Source organism: Pezoporus occidentalis, unplaced genomic scaffold, assembly GCF_034315485.1.
Source record: "Pezoporus occidentalis ecotype Australia unplaced genomic scaffold, CSIRO_AGI_Poc_V1 ctg233, whole genome shotgun sequence".
Lineage (NCBI taxonomy): Eukaryota > Metazoa > Chordata > Aves > Psittaciformes > Psittacidae > Pezoporus > Pezoporus occidentalis.
Window position 1 is genome coordinate 214,742 of NW_026914212.1, and position 15,501 is coordinate 230,242.

The 15,501-nt window shown below is 41.3% G+C and overlaps 1 protein-coding gene across 1 annotated transcript in view; it reads left to right on the top strand.

Moving 5' to 3' along the window:
• PLEKHB2 (pleckstrin homology domain containing B2) overlaps nucleotides 1–15,501 on the top strand; it is a 469,993-nt gene that overhangs the window by 190,984 nt on the left and 263,508 nt on the right. The window lies entirely within an intron of this gene.

Sequence of the window (15,501 nt, forward strand, 5' to 3'; positions counted from 1 at the left end):
CCCTAAACAGTAACTTCAGTCTTATATTGATATTTAAATGGATTCACTCATAGACATCTGTCACTCAACTACAAGGCCTTTTTAAAGTAACACTTAATGTTAGTACAATTGTACCCACGCATTAATGTTTTCAAGGGGAAAACTGCAGAAAGGGAAAGAAGAAAGCCAATCTTCCCATGGTGGAACACCAATACACTGAAAGCTGGTACAACCTGAGATGCATTAGTCATCATTCCAATACAAGAGCTAAACAACACCTTCCTATGAGCCTTTAGCAGGAGCTGAGAACCACCACCATCTACAAAAACAATTAACAACAGTCACGAGAACAAAAAATGAGAGGGCCTCAGTCCAATTAACAATACATTAAGGAGCACTGTCCTTGCGGAACAAAGTTTGCTACCCTGCGGCGGACACCGCGCAGCAGCAATGCTCCTGGGGCAACCACCAATTCTTAGTGCCTCTCGGTATCAGCCTCGGGCCAAACAACCCTGTTCCTTTCCGCTCCTCTGGAATTACCTGCGCGGCTCCTGTAGCTCCCGACCCTCAAGCAGCCGCCGCTCCTCAGCGGGGCGCAGCCTCCATCGGGCACGGCAGCGAGGCGGACCCGGGTGGCGGCACACGCAGGGCTGTGGAGCGGCTGTCCCCTCAGCACCTTTCCTACAGCGCCGCGGCCCAAGGGTCCTGCCAGCCGCGGAGGTTGCTCTGAGAGGGGAACCGGCGACCCTCACCGTGGAGAGACGTCCCGGCTGGAATGGAGGCCGAGTCCCCATGGCTGGTGGAAACTATAGAAGGACATGGACGTGCCGAGCTGCTTTTCCCGCCCAGCCCTCGAGAGATGATGCAGCCTCAAGATGGCGGCAGCAGTGGCAGCAGGGCCATTTATCCGCCCGCCTTCCTGTGGACAGGACGGTGTGGCCTGATGAAGGTGGTGCTGGTGGAAGGGGTTTGGGCTTCTTACAGATCCTTCAGAAAAGATGCTTCAGGGATTCTTCAGGAAAGCAGTAGGGAATTATTCTGGAAGGCTCCGTGAGGGGTACAGCACTGGGCTGTGGTAAGGTTCTTGGGACACAGGCGAGCATCTATGACAGATTGTTTTATTTTTCTCAGGTATCCTTGGCAATCAGCAAACTTCAGGGCCCTGCTTTGGTGTGCCCAGGGTTGGGGCACGAGGGCTGCATGGGGTAGCTGAGGGTGGAGCAGGCCGGGAGGTAAAATGGGGTGCGGTTTCTGGCTTCAAGCAACAAGTGTGAAAACCTGCTCGTTTTCCCCCTCTCCTGACTTACATAGCAAACGTTTCAAAGCTATCTAAAATTGAGAAAACCAAACATGCATTTGCATCCATTCCTCACCAAATCCCAGTGCCCTTCGATTAGCTAGAAGCAAGGATGAATGCTGGAGCAGGTGTCCAGAGGTATCCAGAGAAGACTAATGCAGGGTGTTTACATCCTGCTATGAAGTGGAATAGTCCTTCCCATGCCAAACCACAAGCTGCTGGTTGAAACCTGACCTGAACTTCCTTGATGATCAGAGAAGCCTGGTTAGCTTTCAGCACATCCAGTTGGCATTTTCACACCTCCCCAGACTCTGGGACAAGAACCAGATGTACGATAATACAGGGAACTTTTATTGGGACATTGCTGACCTGATCCCAGGCAGCATGTATCACACAGTTCACTAAAAAAAAGATTGCTTTCTAAGTATTTCCTGCTTAGGGATTTTTTTAAGGCTTGTGTGGTCTGCATGAATCACATAAATGCTACATTTTGGCCATGTACATTTAGCTAAACCAAAGTTCTGAATCTGTTCACATAGAGGCCTTCATGTGAGAAAGCCTCATAAATTTAATGTGATCCAATTTCTTCCCTTAATATGAAAAAAAATGCTGCTTCAATGTGCACAAAGGCTGCATATTCTCCAGAATATAGTGTGTAGGGGTCTGCCCATCCTAGCTTTTCTCTCACTGACAGCGGTGACTAATCTACATGCACGTTGGCTACCAGATTAACTCCAAAGTTCCTCAGTTTTTTTGTACAGCTTAAACTGAAGCCCATAGCTTTAAAGCTACCGGCATACAAGCTAGTTAACTAGTAGTAGCTTGGGTGAGTTTACATGTCACACCTTGAGTTCCAGTGCAGAGATCTGTCTGCTGCTCATATCCCAGTGGACATTTTAATGGATGGCCATCCAGCAATGACTAACTCATGCAAAAAACACCTCTAAATACTGCATCTGTGAATAAGTGTGAAGTGCTGCAAGGCTCAGAGCAGTATGCTGGGAAATAGTCCAGCCAGATGAAAATAATCCCTCAAATACTACAAAAAACCCAGTTGCTTACAGTGCATCCCTTGACCACTGTCCAGATTAGGGAGGCTTTTCTGTCTTACATGCTCAGGGACCTGTAGCTCCTTTTAGGGTTTCTGGTAGCCAAGATGCTATTTGTACAACTTGAAGCACCAGAATTTTGCAAAAGTCAAATGCAACAAAGCAAAACTGTGATCTTCTAGCAAAAGTCAGTGAGAAGGTCTGGGAGGACAGCAGCTTCCCAGTAGGTTAGCTCCATCCTGTTCTTGTAAGGCATGTTAAGTTTCCTTAATGAAAGGGGAGAGGGGACTAGGGCAGACTGGAGGATGGCAGGTCCTGGAATCTCAAGTCATGAGACAGTACTCACTAACTGCAGAAATACTGGAAGACGGATGGATGGAGGACCAGTGCTTCTTACTTGTGATAAAACTCCTACATTCAAACAACTTTCTGTATCTTAATGCCTCCCTATCCATAGTCAAGCAAATTAACAGGAGCCGGGGCTTTCATTTTAAACAGATTTCTAACCAGCACAGCCCTGGAGGAAATACTGGGAGCAAATATAAAGTGTTCCAAGATACAGATTTGAGAAGTTCCCTTCTGTTGGTGGGAAGGAAGCATTTCTCTCACATTTCTGAAGCTTGTGGTCACTGAGTACTTGTGCCTGGTCACTGACTATGAACAGGAAGGGACAGTACTCTGACAGTTAATAAAGAAGTGAAGTTTCCATCAGGAAGAGGCAAGTTCACGTTTCAGTTCCTGAGCTGTCTCATCCTGTAAGGGTTTATTCCAGTCTTTCCCCTGTACCTATACCATAACAATGAAAGCAAAATGTTCTTCCAGTTAAAAAAAAAACAACAAACTTCAAGCAAGTAGAAAATTTCCAATTGTGCTAATGATAGAATAACTTGCAGTGAGAGGTGGCATGGTTTAAATAGAGTTATTTTTTGCAGATATTCTAGGTACCATTAATACTGAGAAGTGTCTGATTAATACTGTTGTTGCTAGAGCTAAGTGTAATGAAAGGAGTAATGAGTCATGATAGGACTGAAATGAGCTATACTGTGCTTGAAGATATTATTTATATAGATTCTAAACAGTTTATGGAGTTTAAAATACTGCTTATTGTCATTTCAGTGGGCCTTTGGACAGAGGGTTAGTAGAGCCTGTGACCATCAATTATTCATCTAAAACCTGCTTATATCAGCTACATACATAAGGTAAGTAGTGTAAATATATAGGGAGTATAAATGTATAAACTCAAATTGTACTCTCTGCAACTAGATATTTACTACAAACCATTATGAACTGGAGGTTTAATATGATACATGACCACAAAATATCCATTTAAGCTATATGGGCCCTGTGAGGGAATGTCAAAGGTGAGCAGTTCTTCTGGGTAAAGTCAAAGGTAACTGCCTTTCCAAGGTTTTAAATTGCTGGAGCCTTTGAAGGCGGGAAGTGTAGTATCAACCCTGAGTGTTGTCTTTCCCATTTCATAGAAGTATTGTTGTGGAATCTGGCATGCAGAGTGTAAGATTTGAACAACTCGATTCACTGTGTGATGCCAGTTTATCTCATCACCTAACTTAAGAAGTAATCTCTGTACTGTTAATTTTCCTTTGTAGCTAGAACAGCCTCTCAACTGCATTATGTCATGTTACTTTGTGTCTGCTAACTCTGTTAACTCACATTCCAAGTCACTAGCTCTTAGCTGCTTGCCCTTCAAAAGTCCCATTCTTGTGAAATTTCTTGGCTTCCTTTATACAAGGCTCTGGTTACTTCTTAATATGGAATTGTGACAATTTCAGTGCCAAGCATGTTTATCTCTTTAAGTACATGAGATTGTAGCCACCTAAAGCTGCAGTGATAGTGAATATATTAACAGGTCAGGGACAGATTGTCCAAGGATGGCAGCAAAACATTGGCTTGAAGTGTTTTCATTTGAACTTACCAGGGCCAGAAAGTAGCTTAAGTGGACTTGTTTTTGTTGGTTCATATGTCATTATTCACGATCAGAAATGGCAGAGAGTAGAGAAGAAATAATGGGGTTAAAAATACCTAATGTATAAACTCCCTAGTGGTAAAAGAACAGGGAGGCAAAAAAGATGAAAATGATGTGACTGCCAGTATGTGGCAATGCCACATCTTTCTGTGAACAGACTGAAAGTACCTTAAAACTAATGCACTTGTCATCTGCAGTTACTCTTGTAATTTCCCTCAATTGACAGCGTTCTACAAGTTTATAAGCTAGCTCCATCACTTGCTTCTTGAAATTTCTTCGATTTATCCTTCCTTGTTCTATGTTAAGTGTTCTATAACAGTGCTTAAAATTTTGGCAGCAATGGTGATACAGGCTTTTGGCGTGGCTGCATTTGCATTCAAGCAAAGATAGTAGGCTACTTGCCTCTAGCGACAAGAGAGCAGGCAAGAGTTGTGAAACTTTCCTTTACATGAACTAGTTTGCTTTTGTGAGGCGTGCTAGCTTGCCCCCATGCAGGGAAGACTACCACGCAAAGGCTATAGTAACTGCCTGTTGACATTTGAAGCTCCATAAGCATTACCCTGAAGATTACTCAAAAGTTGTTTATGTCAGAGCAGTCATCATATGGGAATTGTAGGCACATGTTGGCAGCAGAGGGATAGGGCTAAGAAGAGTGAACTGTGGGATGCTATCCAGTTCCCTTGCAATTGCTAGAGCCAGCTTGCCTTCAACATCTGTACTTAGGATTGCATGCAGAAATACAAATGACGTTCTGCATTATTAGAGCTATCACAGGAAGGTTTGTCTCTGTAATTAATTGTATTTTCTCTTCCTCAAATTTGTGTGAACATGAAAATAGAGGGAAATAGTGCAGCTGTACCCATCAGAGGAAGCAGGTGATCCAGACACCTTGCAAAACATAGCAGGGAAAAAAAATGCGTTTAGGTTTTCTGCATTTTATTTGCCATTTCTTATAGGCAGACTGCATACAGGTGTCTAGCAGCTTTTTTTTTACCTTTTATGTTCTGAAACACTCATTCTAAAAATACAGTATATAATTCACAGGTAGTTCTATGAAAATCATTGAAATAAGGTCAAGGTGATATTTAATATGATTAAAGATCATAAAATTGGATGTTAAGCATGTAATGAATAACTGCTCTATCTGATGCTTAAGAGTGGTTCAAGATGATGGAATCTTTGGGTGTTAGATCCTCCACATGTTAAAAAGGGCCATGTTTCAAATCATCAGAGCTCTTGAAGAGTTTTTGAGCAAACCACTGTGATCTCTTCCTTTACTTGAATATCCATCCCCTCTGCGGTGGGTGAAATAGTTTGCAGAAATCATAACTTTCTGCATGAAGTTACCGGTAAAGTTAATCCTGTTGATCAAAATGATGTATTTCAGTTCTTGATGCTGTTGACTTCTCATAATTTGTAGAAATAAACCTAAACCTTTAGGTTTTTTCTACCTGTTACTAAGAGTAGGCTAAAGGTCTTTAAAATTGTTCTTAACATACAGACTTCAGCGGTCATGAGGCAGAGATGAGCTGCTTAATGTTTAGCTAAAAAATGACTTAGTTAATCTCTTGCATATTTTCTTCATATTTTGGCCTGTGGAAGGGCTGTGCATTGTTTCAGAATGTCTTGGCTGTAGTCCATCTGCAAGACCTCATTTATTCTTTTGAAATTTGTAGCCTTCACAAGCTTGGCATCTCTGATATCACAGACAATGAATTACTGTGGCTAGAAGCCTCTGGAATTAAATAACCCTCCTCCATAAGAACATAATTTTTTTGTACAGAATTGGGACTTGTTCTGAGGAAGCACAGTTGGCAAAAAAAAAGTTTTCAAAGATAACAGATTTTTCATCTTTTTCCCTCCTCCAAATGAACAAGGGAGTACTGATGCCGAGGACTTGTTCTTTAAATAAATGGAATCTTTCTCTTCTCTCTTGGCAACGGCAGGAGTATTCTTGTGCTGTATGACAAAGCTAGCTGGGGCTATATTTATCTTGTAGCTGTACGCACATTTGCAAGAGGTTGTTCAATCAGAGAAAGGCAAAGAGCCAATGCAGTTTAAAGAAAGTTTGTTCTACTATAGTCTTAACTTTTTGGGTTGTCTTAAAGACAAGGCTACATACTTCTGGAGAATTGGGGGATATCATTACTGATATGAAATAAAAACTTCCCGTAGATGTCTCTGGACAGATCAGGGCTTTGTGGAGAAGTAGGGGGGAACAGTTTTTAAAATGGAGTTCAATAGATGTTTGGGTGCTTCAGCAGAAGAGGAAAAAGGAAGACAAGAGGGTGGGGAAGATGATAATAATGCTGGCAGTAGTGTTGTCCACGAAGAGCTGGATTTGGTACAAATGTACCTTACTTCTTTGCCTGAAAGATACATGAAAGCAAAACTCACTCTGACAGCATACCTGACATGCTGGCTGTTGCTGAAACTCTGCAAGGTAAGAAATTGTAGTACAAGTATTTTTAGTTAACTTCGTATGTGCTTAAAAGAGAAATTGATCAAAGTCTCTGCTGAAGCATTTGATGATTCATTGATATTTACCATATGGTAAATATCATCGCTTATTAGAAAAAGGAACGTTGTAAATATTGACAGTGTACCCAGAAACAGGTGATCCAACAAGGGAAAACTTGTATGGGCTACTAATGGAGTACTATACAAAGCAAGACACTAATAATTGCTAGCCAGGTTATTTCTGTATGCTGTTACACAGTTGCAAGGGATTTCAGATTATATTACATTAATTTCTAGGTGAAATTTCTTGTTGTGCTCCTAATTCGTTTACATTCATCTCTCATGTTGGGTGAGCAACAGAAGTTTTTAGTCCTGAAAATGCGATCATTACAAAAGTGAAGAATGGGGGGGTTAGAACATTTTTGCCAAACATAATGGGGAATCAGTTTTGAGGCTGCAGCGGGTCTTACTTTTAATGTGATTTGAGCACATCTAAGTAAAATCGTTTTGCCTAGTGTGTTACTGGAGAGGGAAAAAACAAGGCATTGGACCAGGTATAAACTCCATAGTTCATTCCATTCTACCTTGCAGAAAGCTGCTTTAGTATTCTGATCCAAGTAAGGAAACATTCAGCCCTGCAAAAGTGCATCATAGAATCATAGAATAGTTTAGGTTTACGGTTTTAGATTAAGCAGAGAAGCACTGAGACATTTGAGCTTAAAATGCTGGTGGATTTTATGCATAACAATGCTATATTAGTAAGTGTAGGATGTGTAACCTGTCTTCCTTTGTCTCTATTATTGCATTCAAGTCTTAGTTTTGTAGGCATTTAGTTGATGGGCAGATCACCAGATGGATTAAAAACAAATGTCAAAGCAACATTTGCTGTCTGTTTTCTCTTCTGAAGTACGTGACAGATAAGAAATATGTGATGATGATGATGATGTGGTGGAAACCCCAGGTGTTGGGCCAGGTAGTACTTCAGCCCTCTCCTCCAGGCACCTCTGCATGTGTGTCAGTTTGGTGGCAATGTCTACACAGTTTTTTTTCCCAGCACAACTATGCAGAACTGTGACATAAAAATGAAACCTGAACAGTACTAACAGTTTTATCTGTTAGACTGCTAGAGAGCTTTGTTTCCATATATATTCCATATTTGTAATGCCTTTCCTTTTCACTATGGTAGAGTTTATTATGTGATGCCAGTTCCTTGCATTAGGGGGCAGATACAGGCACTTCATAGGACTTCTCATTTTTCTGCTTGCTTACTGCAGGGATCTTTTGTGAGGTTGACTGAAAGGGGTAAGAATCCATACAGTTATGTGGCAGGAGTAGATAGCCCTAGGGCAGATGTCAGCAACAGGTCAAAGCCACCACGTGAGGCAGAGTGCTGAGGCAGCATACACTTGGTGGTTTTGCAGTGCTGTTCCAGGGTGGGGAAGGTAGCACCTTGTCTGTTTTCTAATTGGTTTGATTGGTTTTATTGCGGTTTTACCTGTTTGCAACTACTGAATGTGTAGGCTTTAAGCCATACTTGTGCTACAGAATGAGTTAGAGCTAGTGAGTGTACACTTGTGTCTGGGTGTGTGCAGCACTTAAATACCTTGGACTCACTGCTGATACATAGGGAGGTTTGTGCATTAATCGAGATGTGTGCTGGAAGCATCTAGTGGCATGCACACAGTTGTCTTGTGCACATCTTATCCTTTCAGATAAATGGTTGTTTTTCAACTTGACAAGTGGCAGACAAAATGTTTGGGGTTGGTCTGTTGCAAAGAAGCTACAGCTTCATACAAGGAAAAACATGAAATGTCACTAACATAAAGGGAAGCAGAAACTGACACTGTGTAACAGAGACCTAATGCTCACCCCACTTCTTCTCCAAGTAAACCCAGAGCTATGTGGGCTCCACATGGGCTAAACTGTAAATTGCACAGTATCATTCAGTACTTAGTTTAGGTGCTTATATCTGGAGTATGCTATAGTTGCCCCATTTTTGCATGGATATTATTTCTTAAATGACAGGAAGAGTTACTAAAATACATCAGCTACAAGAGGTGATTTTGTCTGTGATTTTACCTGTTTGCATATAGAATTGTATTTCCGAAGTGCATACAAGTCCTTTGAATTGGGAAGGAACACCTCATACAAAAGTAGACTGAAGAGAGATAATGTTGCTTCTGTTAAAACCACAAATTTCTTCAGAAAGCTTTCTGAGACCCTTAAAATGCCCTGGTGAAGCTGGCGCATTTATTTATTAATGCTTCTGATTTATTAATGCTTCTTTCTCACTGTGCTTTCTTAAAGTCTGTTCAGATATGAGACCCCATTTTTTTTTTATTTCCTGACACTCTTCCAATGCCTAATCCATTCAAAAAGTGCTAATTTCCCTCCCTCCTTTTCCTTCACAAGAACAAAAGCAGCACAGTGTTGCTTTTTCTCAGGTTCTGCAGCTTGGCAGAGCCTAGCAAGCCTGCCCTAGTGGGAGGGGAGGGAAGGCCAGCAGCATTGAAATGGTGCTGCTGTGATACAGAGGCACCCTTTGTAACAGCCTGTGTACATCTCCTGTGCATCAAAATTACTCCAGTTCTTGGCTACAGATAGAGCTACAGGTGCTTATGAGTTGGAAAATACCAGTAGTTCCCTAAAACTCTTTATCAACGCTTTCCCAAAAGGGAAAATACTGTCTTTTCTGTAAGTGGTGTGGAGAGAGCCATCTAGCCCACCCAGTCTTCTGGAAACTATCGTCTGGGAAGCTTCTCTCTCATGTCCCAAGGTAGCCTTCAGTTTTTAGGGGTCACCACAACAACTTGTGGGGATGTGAGAAAAGAATCTTTCTGAAAGTCCCACATGCCACAAAGGTTATTCTTTCAGCCAGTTCTCCTTTTTAAGCCCTATTTATGAACATGAGGCAGTTGCAAAGAAAGGAAGGTTAGGCACTCATTTATAGATAGATGCTTATGAACAAGTTAGCCATTTTGCTATTGTGCAAAGATGCATTTGGCTGACCATTATGGCTTGTCTTGACCATTTCTATGGCTTGACCATTTCTAATCTCCCATATATTATCAAAGTTTGTTTTCTCAAGCTGTTTTATGAAACGGTACATTTCTCCTCTTGGGCTAATACATTTTGCATCTAGGAGCCCTAATTCATAATGAAACCATGCGGATCTGTAAGGTTGATTTATAAACCTTGTGTGAGCATGTCTGCTGCCAGACTTCAGATGTGGGCAGTGCTTCCCTGACATTTTTATTACTTGTGTTGCTATTGAACACAGGTGGACTTGGATTATTTTGTAACTACATGTCAAACTGCACAAGAGTGCACACAGACTGGTGTCTGGTTTCTCACCTGCTAAACAGAGTCTCTTCTCGTTCTGTTAGTGTTAGTCCTTTCCATCATAAGTCACCTCTCCATTTTACAGTTTGTGGCTGCTTACCTGTATTATGTCCAAATATATTCTCTCACCAACAAACAAACAGCTTTATAAACTTTAGAAAAGTTTTAGAAACAAATGGTTAAGTTAGTGCAGTCTCCTGTGGGTAATCCCTTTTTATGTATAAGAATTATTTATATTGAGTTAAATAAGCTGATTCCTTTTTTAGCTTAAATAAAATAGTAAAATCACTTAAAAGCAGCGTTGAGGAGAAGGACTTAGGGATGTTGGTTGATAAGAAGTTCACTATGACCTGGCTTCAGTGTGTGCTTGGAGCCCAGAGACCATCCATGTTGTGGGCTGCATCCCCAGCAGTGTGAGCAGCAGGTCAAGAGAGGGGATTCTCCCCCTCTGCTGTGCTCTGGTGAGACCCCCTTGCAGTCCTGTGTCCAGGTCTGGGGACAGCAACACCAGAGGGATGTGGAGCTGCTGGAGTGTGTACAGAGGAGGTTGGATTCCAAATGACAACCCCTAGCAAAGCTATCTAGTGAAGGGAGAAGGGAATTTCAGATACATCTTGTCATCGGTATTTTATCGTGGCTAGATGCAATTGTTGCCTGCCAAACATGCTGTTACTCTTGCTTTTTAACTCTCTCCATGTACTCACATATTATGAGTTTTAAGCACCAGAAAGTTGGGTCTGGAAAATTCAGTTTGAGGTTCCTAGCTGTATTTTTTTTCATTTTGTTCCCACTACAGTCACAGATAAATTCTGGCAGAGGAGGGAGCTGAACCAGGATACGCAGGGTGTGAGACAGGGGCTTAACCACTGGACTGTCCTTCCTGTCTTGTCCTGGTAGGTGGCAGTTTGATCAAAACATGAAAATACTGCAGTGGGAACTGTGGCTGGCTCCACAGTTATTTTCCAGCTACCTTCACGTAAGTATTTGTTAGAAATGACAAAAGTTTGATTTTGGGGTTTGTTTAGTTGTTGATACTCTTACATGATCTTGCTGTGTCTGTAATTTCTGCCTAGTAACTTTTGAACGCTCTGGCCACTCTCAGCATAATTTGAGTGAGGTACAAGTTACAGAGTTCACATCAGGGAGACGGAAGTAGGTAGTCAGGGAGTGGAAACAGAGATTTAGCCAATGCCCTTCCTGAGGGCAAAGCTCCTGCATAAATTTATCCCTTATTAAACATGAGAAATGTGTTTTGATAAAGAAAATATTATTAAATAATATTACACTGTTATTAAAATATTTCAGTTTTCACACTGGAGAACTGCATATCTATAGGAAGCAGGACTACATTGGTTCAGCTGCTTGGAGAAATACATGTTTTCTGAGTGCTTTTGATTTGGCTGTCAATGTAACTCCCCTGAAGCTTACTGTTAGCCTTCAGTCTCAGAGTAAAAGCCAAGATTTTTAAGAAGTGCAACTTGAGGCAGCTAAAGAGCAATGTTTTTCAGGAAGCCCTAACCATTTCCTCTCCCCTCCCCTTGGAACACTGACTTTTTAAGGCTTCTCAGATGTATTAGCCAGAATACTCAATCTCCATTCACTTATTTGGTCAAAACGGCCAATATTTAGTTTAGGGTCAAGCTGCTAGGGTGAACAGTCTGATTAGATGATACGCTCTTAACTCCTAAAACATCAGAAGCTGTTCTATGGACTTGTTTTGTTCAGGAGAAGTATTTCTAATTCAGTTTTCCTTTAATGTATGCCCAAATTTTCTGGATTCATTTGTGTCAAAAATGTTAAAGCAGCCTGTTTTATATTGGAATAATAGTTACAGTGCTGGGTAGAACCAAGTGTGGAAAGAAAAAGCAGTAGAAATGGAAAACAGTGGAGAGAAAAACTGGAATGTATTGAATCTGACAGCAAGCTTGTTTCAGGTTGGTTCTGCATTCTGGGCAGAGATTCAGAACTCCAGGTAATAGAGGAATCAAGACAGAATGAAGATAGGACAAAGGGGAATGGCTTTAACCTGACAGAGAGGAGATTGAGATTAGATGTTAGGAAGAAATTCTTCCCTGTGAGGGTGCTGAGGCGCTGGCACAGGGTGCCCAGAGAAGCTGTGGCTGCCCCATCCCTGGCAGCGTTCAAGGACAGCTTTGGTGGTGCTTGGAGTAACTTGCTCTAGTGGAAGGTGTCCCTGCCTGTGGCAGGAGGGTGGAACCAGGTGAGCTTTATGTTCCCTTCCAGTCCAACCCATTCTGTCATCCTGTTTACCATAGTTCAGGTACAAGCTCTGAACACACACACAAATTCACAGGCAGATTTTCAAGAAATGTCCTTGCAGGTTCACTGCTCCAAATTCTTCTGTCCACACTGCCAGCAGATACTTCTTCTGCCACAGGGACAATACAATAGGATGGGAATCTGCCACCATAAACATTGTTTCTAATGTCCGGGTGTGTTAACATCAAGTGAGGTTGTTGTTGCCATTTTCTTCAGCTATTTCAGCTGAGTCTCTATGTTAATACAAGCAAGTCCCACTAAGTCAGACAAGGTCAGTGTTACATTCACTTATATTGTACAGGTGATAGGAATCTATCCCTTGGACACCATCAGAAAGCTGGGTTAGTAAGTTGTATTGCCAAGTCACTTACTAAAATCAGTAACAAACTGTGGTGGCATTGTGTAAGACAAGAAATTAACAACATAAAAGGTATAGCTTTATTTATGTAGCTCCTTTGTATTTTCTTCATATCTTCCTAGTCATTATATTTGATGTTGTTCCCCAGAAAGTGATATAAATGTCCTGTAATAATTCATTAGACTTTTTGTCTGTGTGTTCCTGCAGAGCTAAACTGAAAAGAACGGGGTGGGGGGAACCTCCTGGTATTTGCAAACATTTTTTAAATGCTTCTGTGCTGCCAAAGCAGACACATAGCTTTTGTGCTCAGACAGAAAGTTATGGGGTGGGGCAGGCAGAAGGGATTAATGCTGTTTCCATATGAATAAGTGTGTGGTTGGTATTATTTGCTATAATCCTGTTACTGAACTGGACAACCCAAGTACAGTTTGGTAGCCAGTCTCTTCCTGATGAAAAAGAGACTGGGCCTTAAGGTGTGGTGAGAAGCGCGTGGGTGATAAACTAGAATGTGGAAGATATATTAATGTCAATGCTCAGGAGAAAACAGCTTTCCTAATGCTTGCAGTTAAAGTTTTGAAATTGGAAATATTTTCCCTCGAAGTCGCAGTTCCTGGAGGCAAGTGACTGGATGAGGGTCTGATTTAGAATAGAAAAAAGCTTTCAGGTGCTGTAATTGCAGAGGAAAACTAATATACCAGTTTGCAATGGAAAGTTCTTAAACAATGAGTCTTTCATCCTTGGAATGGTCAATCATCTTGCAAGTGTTTTAGAGCTGGGATCCTCCCATACAAAGACAGGCTGAGAAAACTGGGGCTGCTCAGCCTGGAGAAGAGAAGCAGTGTGAAGACCTCATAGCAGCCTTCCAGTATCAGAAGGGGGCCTACATGGATGCCAGACAGCAAAACACAGTGGAAGAGGGGAAAAGCTAACTAATCTCTTTCCCACTTGCCCCAGTTAATTTTTACTTCCACAGAAGTGCCATGTTTCAGAGCACAGCCCCACAGCAGTGTAGGAACAGGCATAGATGTTCGTAGATGGTATTCCCTTAAACTGTACTTGCCACAATGACAGTGTACTTTAGCACATTCTCATGAGTTGTCAGAAAGTCTTCCTGAGAAAACTAGATCTACCTAGACAAGGTCAGGACCTGCATTGTAAGATGTACACCAAATATGAAATGATTCAGGGAAGATGCTGTTAAATGATCAGAGACAAATCATTGTTTCAGTAGATCAAAGGAGAAACCTCCGTGACTCCTCAGTGGCTCATGCTTATTTACATGTTGTGTTTGATCCTGGTATCACTGCATTTCCCTTGAGCAACAGCGGGGTTGAAAAGAAAAGGTTCAGATGAAAATATTAGAGACAGGAACTATTTTTACTTGCCTGTTCTTTAGGATAGGTGCAAACCTCAAAGAGTTACTATGCAGTGGCTTATAGAAATAGAGCTGTGCAAAATCAAAAATGTATTTTTCAAGAATCTGATAATTTCATTTGATTACAAATGCACAATCCTTGAGGATATGAAATGCTTTAGAAGTTAGTAGTGGGGTTTTGCTTGTTTGTTTGACTTTTTTACTTTCAGAATATCAGAGTGAGGTTAGTGTAAGCTCATTTTTTAAATGGTTTGATACTGTCACTACAAAACTAGTAATGCTTTGTAAAAAGAAGGGATTACATAAAAAAATGAGCTGGCAATTAGAACGGGTCAAAAATAAACATAGATAAAAGTTCAAGAGTTGCATATAGTAGCAGATGGTTCATTTTCCCTTCTTCTCATCTTCCTGAGCTGCTTTGGAGTTTGTCTTAAAGCTCCCCAGGCCTGCAGTGCTTGTTCTAAGATAGAGGTTTTAAGTGAGTGTGTTAAAACGGGATGCTAAAACTGAGGGGAGGTACCTCATTGAGAAGAATATACACTCAGTCAGAGGAGCAGTAGGGTGCTTGTTGCTGGGAAGGTTCAAAGCTGTCATAACTTATGGTGAATAGCAAAAGGCTCTATATATAGCAGACTAATAAATAAATAAACATAGTGGAATCTGTGGGTCTAAGCTTGGAATTACTACCACTCACAGGACCATGATCAATTTTCAAAGTTCTTCTATATTGTTTTATGACTTTCCTTAAAAATAGAAAGCAGCTTTTCATTTGGCCTGCAAAAATCTTTAAGAATGCATTGCTATCATTGACTACATAAGCTTTTTGAGATGGAGGGATTTTACTTCTCTGAGTGAAAGAATTATGCATAGCCTACAGTGTTTCTGTAGCTGGGGATCTTCACGTGAAAGATCATAGTTTCTGCTAAGCTGATGAGATGGGAGAAGTCCTTAGACATATAGAAATTTGGGAACATGTGTATGAGGAATGGGGTTTGGGATCACTGTATAGAATAGAATACTAATTATTATTTTTATAAGGCATCAGTATCAGAGTTGGGCAAAATGTCTGAAGGTAGAACCTTCAGCTTGACTGTTTTATTTTACTTGTTCATTTCCAATGCAAAGTTCAAGACAAGTTCAGTAAAGTTTGTGAACCCTTCAGCAACAGTTGGCTAAGTTTGAAGGGAGCCTGAAATGGTATATGGTTTGGGTGCGAATCAGGATGGGTTTGATCCCAAGCCACTTGAAACAGCACTTTTGGCTGTGGGCAGCTTTGTATTTCAGCCTTCCTTGCAGCCCAGACCTAGACTTCCCCAAAGTGAAGTTTTGCTTAAAATCCTGTGAATGGAGCCTGCTGTACTTTTCACTTATTTATTA